This window comes from Varanus komodoensis, unplaced genomic scaffold, assembly GCF_004798865.1.
Source record: "Varanus komodoensis strain SLA01 unplaced genomic scaffold, ASM479886v1 scaffold2, whole genome shotgun sequence".
NCBI classification, from domain to species: Eukaryota; Metazoa; Chordata; class Lepidosauria; order Squamata; family Varanidae; genus Varanus; species Varanus komodoensis.
In genome coordinates, this window is record NW_025335568.1 from 64,018,208 (window position 1) to 64,034,082 (window position 15,875).

The 15,875-nt window shown below is 43.3% G+C and overlaps 1 protein-coding gene across 1 annotated transcript in view; it reads right to left on the reverse strand.

The window, feature by feature from the left end:
• Positions 1-15,875, reverse strand: part of NRXN1 (neurexin 1) — a 1,090,172-nt gene that overhangs the window by 938,972 nt on the left and 135,325 nt on the right.

Below are 15,875 nucleotides of genomic sequence, written 5' to 3' on the forward strand. Positions count from 1 at the left end.
TTTTAACAGAAGAGAGTTAAATGCGTTTAGTGAGGTTAGAAGCTTTAGCAGGATAATGTGGAGTTACTGAGCACATCACAGGTACTAGATTCCAAGTGGATTCCAACTGGTTCATTCTTTAGCCATTTTTCTTTTTTATGAATCTTTGACTTCCTTTAGTCCTTGACAAATATATACTTCCCTTAGCCTTCAATCCAGAACCTTCTTTGAAGTCAGCTCAGAATCCAAACTAATTACTTCTTAACAGTGGCAACTCTTTGTTGCTACCCATAAGGAGTTACAGGTACATATGAATCCCTTTTGCAGGTTTTGTGAATCCATATTACATAGCCTGAAGAGCCTGATTCTGCCTAATCTTGGAAGCTAAGCAGGGTCAGGCCTGGTCAGAATTGGATGGGTAACTTGAGTGTATGATTCTATGATTATTGTGTAAACTGTCCAGAAAGCTTTGGCTACAGGCGGTGTCACAATGTAATGAATAATAATTATAATAATTATATAGAGCAATTGACAACTGGATTGTCTTCCCAAGTATATGTTTATGCACTATTTTGACTGTTAATGTGCAGTTTTCTGGTATCTGTAGACAAATCATGTAGACATAATTTTACAGCACTTAGGTCAAAAGGCCAAAAACAAGACCAAAAAAAAAGGAGTGTGGGGAGAGAAACAGGTGCTCTAGCTGTCTGCACAGGAAAGAAAACAAAGCAGGGGACACAGAAATTATTCAAGAAACTTGGCTGGGAAAGGAAGGCAGGAAGGAGATGCAGATTAGGCAAGAGGGAAGTGAAATTGGGTCATGGGAAGACATCAGGATGCAGAAATGACAAAGCCGTGTCTGTATAAAGGTGTGCTAATTATGGTACACGGTTTCTATAAATACTGTGCTACTAAATGGTAAAACTGCAATTTTACATGTCATTTAATGAACCCCTACCTGGAATGTTTGTACTAATCCGGAAAAAGAATAGAATTCATCTTGAAAACTAAAACAAAACAAGCCAGGGAGAGATAGAACAGAAGAATGGATATCCATCCATCTGTAGCCTGACTAGTTGGTGCCTAGCTATTTCACTCCTAAATTGGTCACCAAATGGGGCAGCTTTAAAGGGGGGGGGGTGAAACAAATTCAGGAGAGAGGTCATGGCTAGTAGTTCTATGCTCTAAGGTTCTATGCTACTGCCAGAATCAGAAATGGTATCTACCACTATTGCACTGTTTCTGAAGGCTGGACGTTTCCACAGGTATCTGACAGGCCACTGTGGGAACAAGGATGCTAGTCGAGACTGGACTTTGGCTTGGTCCAGAAGGGATGTTCTTGCTCTTCCATTCTTGCATGGGTCAGTCTGGGAGCAAAAGCGGGCAGGGAACAGAATGAGAAACCGGTTCTACACACGTGAGAGGGGGCAAGGAAGGAAAAGTGAGAGAAGGAGTGGTCAGTGCACAGTTGGAGGCTGAAATGGGTGGCTCGGTATTTCCTACAGCGTCCAAGTCTTTTGGAGCACAAGTTAATGCTGCTACGTTTCCATATGCATTTGCAATTTATTTTTAGATGAAAAATCTGCACTTTTGTGTGCATTTCCCTCTTTGCATTTATCTCTGCGAGCATATATCAAAAAGCAGGAGAAATGTGTATGCAAATGCATATACATGGGGCAATGCATAAAGAAAAGCATACCATGGAAAAATTATGTATATACATTCCCATGCTTTTATAGGCATTTCTCCTAATGTATGCATTTTGGAGCATGATTTTCCATAATATAGGAGACTGCAGCTGTTCTGAGAACAGCTCAAACAACGGCACACAAGAGAGGCAGAATCACAACTGGTTGCGTTGAAACAGGGGTGCATTCTTGCACCACAAAGAGATTTTGGTAAGTAGAAAGCCGTGGTGGTGGGGTTAGCACCTCACCTCATGACACCATGAGTCATGGGTGTTAGAGGAATTTCAGAAGGTGATAGGAGCACACGACGCTTTGGAAGCTGCAAATAGAAATAAGACATGAGCCTATGGTCTCCCCTGGCCCAGGGAGGGGAAATTGTCCTTCTCCTTGCCGGTCCCATTTTTTCAGTCTGAGACTCTCCCTGGAAGTCTGGAAAGTGACTCGAATCTATTAGACCACGCTAGGACCAGGGACGTGGCAAAGGAATGGGGCAATCACAGAGATGCCTGACTGATGTGCAGTGAAGGCAGGAACTGTGGGGAAGAGAAGGAGCTAGAAGATAGAGGTCAAGTGCTCGCTGGAGGACCCAGGCAAGATTCTCTCCCTGTCTGCTGTGGGAAGGGGTGTGTGTGTGTGTGAGTGAGAGAGAGAGCGCTACAATGCACCAGTTAGAACACTGGCCACAAAGCTTTGGCCACAACTTCTCCATGATAATTCTCTGTGGAATTCTAAGCCATGCAAACACAACAGGACTTTTGATTACAGCAAGGTGCCTGAAGCGAGAGCTCTTCTTTTTCCTCCCAGGAAATGGAAGGAGCCATTTGTTAACTATATTAGCCAGTAAGAGTATTAGGAAATATATTTTTAGATTCTCTCTGGCCTGTTTTTTCTGGTTTTAATCTCATAAGAATTTCAGCTAGGTGTGGTGTTCAGGATATTTCTTTCTATATGGTGGTTGATCATTAGCATGGCATAGATGGGATAAGGTTTTCTGTATAGCTCTTGATGTGGAAAGAAATTGGTGGTACCAGTGGAATTATATACTCCTGCCTACATGCATCAGAATTTTACATGGAAAAGAAGTCTGAAAGCACATTTGGGTCAGTTACCAATTAAGGTTCCCTCATTAATGTATTTTTGTAAAATTATGATATTCTGAATGGTCTGTAAATTCATGACATTTACATGAATCAGGAACATTCCCAGCCTGCTGCAGAATCCGCAGGTTTGAAACTTAGAAATTTAACCTCCTTTCAGTCCACCATTTTTTAAAAAGTTTGAGTAAGTACAGATAGTTTTCTGACAGCTTTGAATAAACGTAGGTATAGTCCCATCAGTATGATCAGCCTCTCCAAAAGACACTACCAGCAAATCCCAATTAGTCACTGTTACTTTATGTCAACCTTTTCACTTCTGGTCTGATAACTGGAGTAAAAGTGATAATGACTTAGGCTTTAATTGTTCACTGACTCTCCAATTATTAGCACCATATTATGTTGTGGAAGCAAGCAAATTAGCCTGGAATTATGCATTTCCTTTCCTTCCAAAAAATAGTAGTAGGACATACATAAGAATCCAATAGTAGGCATTCAAAACAAAATAGAAGATAGAAAATTTGTATAATAACAGCAGCACTTGAGTTAAACATTATGTCAGTTGAACGTCCCATGAATCAAACAAGCAAAATTATCTGTACTTACTTATTTTCCCCTAGGATCTCAGTAGGATGCACAATTCCGAAGCTCACAGTTCTTTTAATGAGAGAACCCAAAGAACACTTCAAAAATCTTAATGGAAATAGGGAGAATTTAATAGTGGCTAGATTTGCTTCCTGAAGCAGAGGTAGGCAACTGGCAGGCTTCCAGGTCACTCATCAGCCCAAGATGCTATAACGAAGGGCAAGGCATCATGGGAGTTCCATGCCCAGCCTTACAAGTTGTCCATTCCCTTCCAATGCACCTTCCAGTTGAGGGGAACATGGACCGGTCAAATTCCTTTCCCTATCTTTAAGAACAAATATTATGAAGATACTTGGGAAGCTACAGTTAAGCCACGTATGTTTTGCACAATGAGAAACTTTTCAGAATCTTACACTGATATTTACATAATAAACAATCAAACAAATAAAATGACATTCTATTCCAAAGGGGGTAACTTAGTGACTTGTAAAAATATAAAAACAGACATTACATCAAGAAGAATATAACCCTTTGAAAAAAAAAATCCAACCAAGAGCAGATCACCATCAGCCCAAACAAGCAGTCAATGGGTTAAGTCAAGACACAACTGGGTCAAATGTTTGTTTAAAGGCAAATGATCAAAGGCAAATGGCCATTAGTGCACGAAGATGGGAAAGCAGGGAGCAGAACCTTAAGAGCAAAAATACACACTATGGGAGACAGTGTGGTGTAGTTATTAAGCGTGTTGGACTGGGACTCCAGGGCTTTGGCTTCCGCTCCCTGCTCAGACACAAAACTTATTGGGTGACTTGGGGCAGTCACTGCCTCCTAGTCTAACCTCCCTCACAGAGTTGTTGTGGGGATGAAATGAGGAGTAGGACGAGCCTTTAATCCACCTTGGACTCCTTGCAAGAAAAATGACAGCAGGGCACCAACGTAACACAAAAATACTGGAAATTTATATCTCTGTGTTGCAGCCATATCTTTGGCACATGCTATCCATGGTGGCCTGGACTGGGTCTTAGACACCCCACCCCATTCCCCACACACCTGAGGGCACTGTCCTGAATCAGGCGCCTGCATCTCTTCTACAGGCAATGAGCACAGAGCTGAAGTAATATTTGCTTTGGGTGGCCAAGCCATGTGATTCTTCTGGGCAAGTTCTTTCACTAGTTCACTAGCACGTCTTACAGAAGAGATATATTTGCACAGGAAGGCATGGCCCTCCTGCCTGGCTCTTCTCCTGCTCCCAAACTTAGGGGTTTCAAGGTGATAGCCCGTCCCTTGAATTGTCCTCAGCAATTAGCGTGGCATCTTTTAAACACACGCTATGCTTAAGCCTGGCACAATGCTCTGAAGTCACATGCCCTTTTAAAAATAGAAGCTATTTTGTATAATGCATGCAGTTCTGCATGCTAAAAGTTTAAAATGTCATACAAATAACAGATTGCGTGTGGCTCAATGATCCACTGAGCAAGGACGGGACAGCAGAAGCACTTTAGATCTTCACTTTGGCACAAAGCTCTCCGGGCCGCCTTGGCCTAGTTATGATCTGGCTAATCAACCTGCAGGTTTACTGAGACAACGAAGGGGGTACGGTCGGAAGCCTCCTTGAAAGAAGAAATGCAATCAAAATAAGTTGATACATGCTGATGCTTTGTTGGTTACTTACATGATAATGTATCATGTAAATTTATATCTTGATTCCAGAGGAGACATTCTACCAAAATAGATAAGGTGAAATATCTAACTGGACCAGTTTATTTCAATAAACCCAGTTCCAAATTCTTGACAGCCCACATGCTCCGTTCACCAGGAAAAGTTGGCACAAAAAAATATTTCATTTTATCTTTTCTGTATCTCTCTAATTCAGAAAATGGATCAAATGGAGCAAATCTCATTCTTGTTCTGAGAAAACTGGAGAGATGACACACATGCTAGAATGATTTATAACCCTGGACTGAAAGTCCTGGCATTGGTAATTCTTACGCAGAAAGTCACAAAGTTTCAGAGAACTAGAGGAAAAATCTGGGACTTTCATGTTTTTAAGAAAAGTGGGGGGAACAGTGTGTTCTTGAACAAACGAGACTGTACTTTATAGCTGATGATAACACAGTAATTGTGAGATTTGCAAGGTGGGCGCAAAAATAGCTGAATAATTTCCTCTGTTTCTGAGCCTATGGGAAATGCTGCAGTAATACATCTCTCTTCTTGCTGCAATCCAAAAACTCTTACTTGCTGGTAAATCCTATGGAACACCATAGTGCTTCCTTCTGAGAAAGTATGCACAGGATTGCACCATTAATAGATTCCTCAGATGTTTTTCCTCCAAAGAAGCCACAACTTTTAGACAAAACCCACAGTTTATTTATGGAGATTGATAGCATCCTACATAAATACTGGGGATGTACGAGTAAAACACATTTGTTTCAATTCAGTTTTGGCTGGAATTTTCTGTTTAGAGCTTACAGAATTGATCCAAGGTCCAAACGTAATTGTTGTCTAAAGGAACCACATAACCCTGCTGGTCTATTTATGCTATTAAAATACCACCAGTATAAGTAACCTCTAGACATACAAAAGTAGTGTCAACAAGCACGATGCATTTTCAAATTGGCATACCCATTACCGCTAGCAGCCTCTTATTTAAACCCCTGGTGTGTACATTTCTGAGCTTGTGACGTGATTGGCAGAATAACTTTTTAAAATGCATTTGAAAATGGTGCCCATTGGACAAACGCACATGAAAAATGCATGCATTAGAAAAATGGAGACAGGGACCGTGCATGCATGACTTTGAAAAGTGCACAACTGATATGCATGAACCCAAGATATGAAAAAAGGCTTTCTACGTTTGAATTTTGTTGTTTCTCACATCCCTAATTACACAATTTGAGATAGATAGATAAATTCTGTGCAGAAATCAACATGTTCCCAATAACAGTATTGTGCAGCTATTCTCACATTAAGAGAAACAATTAAATTTACCTTCACATTTTGCTTTAGGCAAAACTCACTAGCAACGTGTGAATACCTGATTTTATGGACGCTGTCTTTGCTATTCTAGACATTCTTCATCTCCAACTTTTCCTCAGAAGTTAATTAAAGTATTTGAAAGTTAACGTTTTTAGCATTTCAGACAGTCGAATCAATTGCAAAACATCATTCAAATCAGCCAGTTAAACCATCCTGAGAGCTGCAGTTTTGAAGAAGCAAAAGTTAGGGGTATCCACAGAATTGTGTGTTTCTGTTCAGAGGGACTTGAGAGAACATGATGGTGTAAGAATTGCTGAACAGAACTAGTAATAGACCAGGATTTAAAAAGTGGATTCCATGTGCAATGGTCTGCTCCTAAAGGTTAAGCATTAAGCGCATAATGTCTCTACCTCTTTTCTACCAATACAAAAAAGAAAGAAAATGATGGCTAGTGTACCAAAACCTTAGTAAAATTGTCTTTCTCTGCCAGCACATGTCCATTGTGGAACATCACGACCTAGCCATCAAATGTATCCGTACCTAGAATGCCCTCATGGAAGTCTGAAACCAATTCTCTTGGCCCTGGATGCCTTCTATTCCCTGCTTGGGGCCATCATCTCTGTCAACTGCCTTATCTCTCCCCACTTACTCTTCATCCATTCAGTCACACTCCACCCTGTGGCTACATTACTGAAAATCAGATTGACTCTATCTTTAGCTCAAGTTCTTGGCCCTGGATTTTGTTTCTTGATGTTTCTTCATAAGTGACATCAGAGAGAAGGCACACTGAAAGGGACGGGCGTCTTGCCAATTGATGCATCATGAAATGAGGTAGTGGAGTAGAGAGAGCTGATTGGTTGATGACCTGATCATGTCACAACTGCCTTCACACTGTGAGACTGATTTTCCTTGGATAAGGAACTGCAGAGGCGTCAAGGAAAAGAGAGAGAAGCCTCTTTCATACCTTCATGTGTGGAGCAGGTGTGCAATCTGCACACCCGCCTTGCTCCAACCTCTGGCAAATCCAAGAGGAAGTGTAAGGCAGAGAGCACTCTTATCTCCTATCTCAGCCCAACCTACCTCACAGGGTTGTTGTTGTGGGGATAAGATGGAGGAGCAGGAGGATGTCAGCTGCCTTGAGCCCTTTGTAGGAAAAAGGCAGGATATAAATCACAATATAAATAAATAAATATCTACAGCTGTGTGTGCGCAGAATCCCCTCCCCAGCTAAACGTGGGAAAGGCACAATCCCACACCACACTCGATATTTTCAGTGGAAAGCCCACTGAAGTGGGATGCCTTGGCCCACGCTGCATCCACTTTCCAGCCTCTACCAGCTCCCGTCTCACTGGAAGAGCAGGCTTTGCTCGGCTGTGGCTTTCTGCCACCTCACTCTGATCTGATGGATTGGCTGTGGCTGCTTTGGTGCACATCACAAGCACATGGCAATCGATCAGCAGCACTGCCGCTTCCTTATTCACAGGCACTGCCGGTGCGGCTTTGCATCTGCACATTTAGACTGGGGCCAGGTTGCCTGATCTGGTATGAACGTCACCAGCAACTGAGAACAGGACTGAGAAATCCCTCTCCTGGAGTTTCTGTAAGTGGAAACCACAGAGATGAAACTTCCTCTGTGCTACTTGGTCACCGTCTCCCATGGGCATTCAACCCAGCACGCTCTCCACTTTCTTTACAGCGTGAGGCAAAGGTTTCCCCCATTTCCCTGTGTCTTTGGTGTTTAGTTTGATTCTGTCATATTTTCTGTTGTCTGGTTCGCCACACTGTGCTTTTTTTTTTTTGGCTTGCTGTAGCAGTGGATGGAAGTATTTTCCATTTGAATGATTTATTTGAACTTTTTTTTCTGCAGCCTAATGATATTTCAGTATTTTTGCCTGCTGTTCAGCTGTGATTGCTTGAATGTGATTGCTCTCAGCTTTTGATATGGTTCCAACGATAAGCTGCTAAACTGCCTCCAATGCATTTTATTTATATGAAAATGTAGAACCCACTTTGGAGACCCCAAAAGGGTCTTTCCAGCAAGGTACAACAACAACAAAAAATAAAAATAAAAGCAAGATATGATGAATGAATGAATGAATGAATGAATGAATAGCTTGCAGAATAACATATTTGTGGCATGAAAAAAAAATAAAACCATAATTGGAATCAGCAGCAAAACTCAATAGCTTCAGAAAAAGTATACTACTTGAACAGGGAGGTAGAAATGAACCAATCTTGGAGGATAGTCCCAGTAACATCATGCCAAGAAAAGAAGAAAAGGATGTTGTACCACGAGAGCATCCCATTGGCTAAAAAAGTTTGTTTCCTCACACAGGGTCACTGAGAACTAGGAACTGTCGAAGGAGCAATAACCGGGACACTGGGATTCTCCGGGCGTCGTCTCCTCAGCCCTCTTGTGGTCCACTCTCATCCCGTCGTTATTTGTTTTTCGGCGCCAGGCAAAGCCCTTTTTATTCAAACGTCATTTTAATTGCTAATATTATTTCCTTATTTTATTCTTTGGCCAGGGCGACTTATTTTATATTGTTAATTCATTTTATATTTTTAATGTATTATATTTTAATTTATGTTTTGTGAGCCACCCCGAGGCTTCGGCGAATGCGGCAGCATAGAAATTTTCTAAATAAATAAATAAAATGAATAAGGCAGCTTGCATCATTCTCCTCCTCCATCTTATCCCCACAACAACAACCCTGTGAGGTAGGTTGGGCTGAGAGTCTGTGACTGGCCCAAAGTCACCCAGTTGGCTCCATGGCTGAGCGGGGACTAGAACCCAGATCCTCTGAGTCCCAATCCCATGCTCTTAACCACTACACCACACTGGCTCTCCATCTGGAGCTCCCTGGAGGAAGGATGGGATGAACATGCCATGCATGTTTTCAGGAAGGAAGTGGGCATACAATGGAAGTTTTGAAAGTCGGAGATGAATGGGAGAAGTGCAGCTGATAACGGGGCTTCCTGCCGCGGCTTCAGCCTTTTGCACAGAACAGTACACGTGCCACTGGCGACTTCTATGGCAGCATAGAGCGAGAGATGTTATCTGTACTGCTCTGTGTTTGGTTGCATTTCTAATTGAAAATTTTAATTGATCTTGCAACACAATATGCATTTTTATTACGAGCTGCAACTGGGACCAGTGTTCAGGCTTGTCAAGATGCTATAAATATTCTGAATATATTCAGAAAAAATTCACATAAATTATGTGCACTAAGAAGAGGGGATGGAGTTCACACATTGGTTGGAAAACGACAGAACATTTCTCCAGGTTTCCAAAGCTCTGGTCTTTCTATATAATCGGTTTCAAAATGGTTTGTATGGCTCCTCATGAACAAATGGTCCACACATTAATTTTTGGGACAATTACAAGCACATGCCTCAGTTTTGAGTTGATATACTTCAATTTACCTAGAAAGACAGAGGTGTCACCAGTAGCCTAATCCAAAAAAAGTGTTCCAGATTGCTGCATAATGTGGCTGAGTTGGGACCTGCACATCGCATCCTACTAGACTGGTCCAGAATCTTGAAAAAATGCGCACTTGAATTGTTTTCTCTTTCATTCCTTGCAGCCCCCATTCATTTTATACTTGTTAATTCATTACATCTGTTCATATGACTCTTTCATTCTCCCCCACCTCCCCATTTCTTATTCATTCAGGTTATTTGTCTACATGGGCTATTATAAAAATCCAGCCTGTTGTTCGGTGCCTATCACTTCTTTGGGGTTTTCCTTTCTAATGGTGCTGCATTTTACGGTGTTGTATGACTTTGCTAAGAACTGTCATGTTTCAGGCATGCTGGGCAAAGTCCCTTCCTGTTTTGTATGCAATTAAAACAGGGAAGATGGCATCCCCTAAACTATTCAATCCTTTAGGTTAAATCACAGTTTTCAGAACATCTTTCAGAGCACTCCAAGAACCTCTCTTGATATCCCATTTGCTATAGTGCCAATGCCTCTTCCAGGATTTCCTTATATGATAAACAAAAAATGAAGAAACATGATGGGTGAGGAAGATTTTTCATTTTTTTGTCCTATCCATTTCTCTATATTTTCATTTTTTTCACAGAAATAGATTGGAAACAAACTGGAGTGCCTTTGGTTCATTTTTAATCCTTTTAGAATCATCTCTTTAATCATTCCTAATCTCAATTTGCAATAGCAATAAATGTTAAATATTCTGGAAGATCTAATCTATGGTTGCACAAAATACAAGCAGCGTTGTGCAAAATACAATAATGGCCTTGCCTTCAATATGTCTAATAGGTATTCTGCACATGCATATTTACTGTACTGTCAGGTGAAAACTTGCATGTGTGAATGGTGCATCACTAAATCCATTGCCACTGGTAGGAATTCCATATCACCAGATGTCAGCTCCAACAATACTTCTGAATGGAGATGTCACTTGAACAAGTGGTATATACGTTAAGTCAGAACCAGCCTTATCTATTCTTTCATGCCAAACAAGCTTCATTGGATACTCATATTCTTTAAGCAAGGGCAAAAAGTCAAAGCACATGAAGGACACAAATTAATTTCGAACATATGAGAACCTGCTGTCAAGGAATGTCAGCTAATGGTTGTCTGAATGAACCAGGAGAAGAAAATGACCATGCGGACACATGTCCAGTTCTGCATTCAGTGAGCTGTTCAGAACTGTGCAGTTGGTGCTACACAAGAACATTCCCCAGTACCTCTTCCATTCCATTATCATTTCCATATCACACGAATTTGCCATTGTTCTCTGCATCACACAACTTGGTACTGCACATCAACAGAATGCACAGAAGTGGGGAAGCAACATGTCAGAAAACTAACCCAGTCAAAGCAAAAAATAAAAAATAAAATGACACAGGTGGGCCGGATGATCTACATCATGATTTGCCTCTTCATCGGACTCAAAACAGCAATGCGCGACATAGTTTTTAGACATACATTTCATGTAACTCTGGGTTTCAGACTACACTGTGCCAAAGTTTTTGACCTATTTACTTTCGACCATTTGTTCCAAGGGAATGATGAAGAGAAACTGCATCTGAAATTTCTGAGCAGTGGTGAGAATTTTGGAGAAATATTTCAGGGTGTGGAGTTTCAGTGCTTACCTTACTGCACAGAGGTGGCTGAAATAGCAAATGTGTGTGCTATTTCTTTTATCATTTTCCCGTTCTCTTCTTGCAGCTTCTCCAGCTGCTACAACTTCTTGAAAACCCCCGTAGACAATTCAACTAGGACTTCCTCCCTCGGGGTCTTCTAGTGCTACTACCTGCTGAGTGCCAGAATGCTGAGCAAGGCGATGTTATTTTTCCTGTTATTGTTTTTGTTGTTGCTAAAGGGCCTTTTAATAGCAACAAAGCAAATTTAAAAATCTCTAATCAATCAGGCATATGGCAGTGCTAGAAAGCCCCGGGGGGGGGGGAGGGGGAGCCCTGCAAAACTCCTCTAGGGGGCTTTCCAAGAAAGGAAGCTCTACACCCAGTAAAATGTTTCCAAAAAGTCTCAAGATCCCAATGAAGGAGGCAGAAAAATGACTGCCTTTTTCACAGCAAATTTAGGTTCTGCAAGAGGGCAGGTAGGGGGTCAGTTCAGGTAACAGTAGCTGAATTAGACATGGGGCCATAATCTTTGGCGGAGTTCCCCTGTTCCTTGCAGAAAACCCATTAAGTTGCCACAAGACTTGCAGTATGAGCAGTATATTCAACAAGCAGATATTGCAAAACAAACTACTTCCATATGAACTATATTAACTGCAAAAACATAGGGGGACACATTAAGCACATCTGACTCTCACTAGAATCAACATTAGGGCTGAGCCCGTTCCCACTGTCCTCCTTCTCCATACTTAGAAAGTAAGCCTGGATAAGGGGGGGGGGGTGCAGCGGGCCCCACCCTGCCCCAGCACATGCCCTCCCACGCCCCTTGATGTCTTAGCATTAAGCACAGCGCCCTGCAAAGGGGCAAGTCTTTGCGCTGGCCGAAGCCTGAGTAGGCACTCCATGGGGACTTCCGGTCTGCGGGTGCCTGGCACGGCCACGCATCCAAGCCAGCACCCATTGGCAGGAATCCGTGCCCTATACCAGGGTGGCGTGGTGTCCCAGCTCCAGCACTGCAGTGGGCTTTGCTGGAATCTGACAGGAGAGGGGTGGAAAGCGCTGGGTCTATTCAGACTGCGGAAGGACCAGATCAGTGAACCTCTGTCTGGCAGGGACCTCAAGGGAGGGCAGGCACCAGCTAATGCGCTTCCATCCAGCTAGCTCCAGTCTTGGCAAGGAGGGGAGCTGCATGCCTCGCTGGGATGCCCTGTCAGAAATGGGGGGGAGGGGATTCCAGAGGTGCCACACAGAGAAAGCCTCTCCCTTCTGCCCTTCAGGGGAGACACTTTGGCCCGCATGACTCCACCTCGCAAACGTAGGGTGCCACCACTTTGGGGGCAACAAAGAACCAAGGAGGGGCCTCAAGGGTATCCTGCTGCCCTGGTCCCATCTGTTGGTGACAGGAGGATCCTGTTGGTAGCCTGAGGCGAAAGCTGCTTGTGCGTCTAGTAAAGGGAACTGACTCAAAACAGAACTTGGCAGATTAACTACAGCGAGAGTCAGGAACCACACCTGACAGTGGGCAAGCTGATGTTCTCCAGATGTTTTTATTACGGTCCTCCCTGATCCTTGGCCATCCTGGCTGGAACCAGTGCAAAACACCTGGCGGAGGGCACTAAGAGGACTGCTGCCACCTGCATGCAGACGTCAACAGTACAGAGCCAATGGCATGCATGTCATCAGGGGAAGGATGAGCCAGAATCACATTTTTTTTTAAAGACAGGAATAAGAGCACCAATGTTTGCATATTTTTTCCTATTTGAGATGGAAAGAACTCGAGATTAAGGCAGCAGGGCAAGGGCAACAACCACAAAAGGAATGTTGGAGAAATGAAAATGTCCATTCAGGCCTGGGTTTTCAGTGCTTCACTCAGAAGAGTCTGGGATAGAAGAACTCATGAATATTTACCCAGACAATTAATCTTTAACAGCTACGTGACTAATAGGTCCAGCATCCTCCTCTCCATCTCGGAGTCATGGTACCAACTGGAGTTGGCTGTTGAAAATGAGTGAGAATTTTGTTTCTCCTAGTTCTTGCTAACAAATGACCGAAAGGCACAGTACTCTTCAAATTCCGCAAGGACTTCAAGGCTGTGAATACTGAGGAAAGACTGCCGTTTGGTGGGACCTTGCCTCAGGGCGGGGCGAACAGTGCCACCCCTGCCCCCTTAACCCCACATTACTTCTAGGATGGCACTGGTGCATTGGGCTCAACACCCTCCCATTTTGAGGCTGAGTGGCTTGCACTGTACAAAAGCAACGTGCAAAGCCAAAATTGTGACAACAGAAGTATAGCTTCTGAACGGACAGGGTGTTTCTAGGGGAACGGGGAAATAAAAACAGCAGAAATGCAGTTAGTTTACCCCCTCTTGCTTTTTATTTTTAACAGTTATTGCAACAATGCCATTTATCGCTTATGAACTCTTATGGCTCATTAAGGAGATATTAATACCTTGGCCATTCCAAGCATGCTATCACACACACTCAATACCATTTGAACTTACTATCACTGGCATTTCAAGGCAATGGAATAACATACTAGCCTTAAAACGTCTATAATAGCCACTAATACTGTAGGGGAGAAAGAAACAGAGCAAGTCAGAAGGGGTCTCCCGGGCCATCTAGTCTGACCCCCAGCTCCAGCCGGCTCCACCCATGAGAAATAAATATCTAGAATTCACTACACAACAGGATTCAGAAGGTGAATGAACAGCAAGGGTAAGTGAACCAACAATGCACAATACTGTAAAGAAAAGACTTATTTGTGGTTCATAAGACATCCCGTGAAATGCAAGTGGGAAGGGACTGAAAATGCCATGTTCCCCAAAACAGAAATGCCACAAAAGCATTCTCTGGGCCTCAGTGTTGAAAGCCGCACACAGAGAAGCCTGAGTTTTGTTTTCCTACTGAAACCAGGCGGCCACACAGATCTGGCTGGATTCCACTTGGTTTGCTTGTAATTACACGGATATGTGCCAAACTTACCGAGCCATTCCGCAAGAGGCGCCTGCGTGGTGTGTTCTTGCACCAAATGTAATGTGTGAGCACACAGCAGCACTGAAGCAAGCGCACTCCGTTTCGCTCTGCCAGTCCTCAGAGCTCGCTTTTGCTCAATTCCGGGTTTTGGGGTTCCCAGAAGGCTAACCACACATGAGGAACATCTCACCGAGAATGTGTCAGGTACAGTCACACTCAGACTTACACGTCACTGCAGCTTGCCCTGGACCAACGCTTCTCCATCTGTAACTATCTGGGGCCATTGCCCTCACAGCCGCTTCTGACACCAGTTTTGCGGGGCACCGAGAATGGAAGCCATACCTCAGAAGGGGACTTGAGGGCAGGGCCCCTTCTCCAGTGCCTGCCTCCGATCCTTTTGCCATGTGGCTCCCTGAATCCCAGAAAACCCAGCCCGCCTCCCTCCATCAGGGACTCCCCACCCTTCCTCCGCATAACGTCTTGCTTCTGTGAAGCCTTCCCAAGGCAGGTCATAAATACACCTGCTCAGATCTGTAAGCTGTTATCAGTTCACCTTGCCTGCACCTCTGTCAATACCTGGCCTTTCCTTTTACCTTCATTCTGTGCAGGAAGCTTAGACTGTGAAGTCTTTGGCAAAGGAATATATCACGAACAAGCTGTGTAAGGTGTCTACCATCATGCTGGGGCTGTGAAGCTTCCGAGAACTACATCAGCAATGCTTGATTTTATATATACGAGATATTTAACATTTCCTTCCAAAATCTGGAAGAGAAATCCTCCTTGTGAAAGCCAGTTTTTGCATGTAAGATTCTGCCTTTCACTCTTATCCTTACCTTGAGTTCCATGCAATATTTTATTCCACCTCCCCTTGCCACAGTGCATCAACACAAAATACACAGATTTGCATCACTGAGACATATTTTAAGGCATACAGGTGTCATTCAAAAGAAAGAGGGAGGAAGAGGAGAGCAAGGAAGGAAGAAAGTCATGTAATACCTTTACTTTTACCTATGGATTTGATGAAATGGTTCCATGAAGAAAGCATTGCCAGACAAAAGAGAGAACAAAGAAGAGAAACAACAGTAAGAGTCGTGTGTGTGTAAATGCAAATGCTGACACAATCCACAACATGAGAAGAGGCAAAGCATGAAACGGGTTGGAAGACAAACGGAGAGGCAACCGGGGTCCCATTTCCAGAGCTGTTGCTTTTCAACCTGGGCGGCCATGCAGAAGAGCACCAAAGTAACCCATGCTTCATTTCCAAATGAGTGAAACCGGAGCGACACGGACACTGGCTAAGAGGAGGGGCACCACAGGGTGATGGGGAAACGCCACTGCTTTTGGCAGGTTGCAGGAGATGTCCTCCGAGCATTCCAGAAGCCTGGAGCACGTGCTTGCTGCATTTCCCAAACAGCCATGCAATCACGCAAAGCAGGACTCCTCTGTGGGTACAAGACTCTTCTTTCATA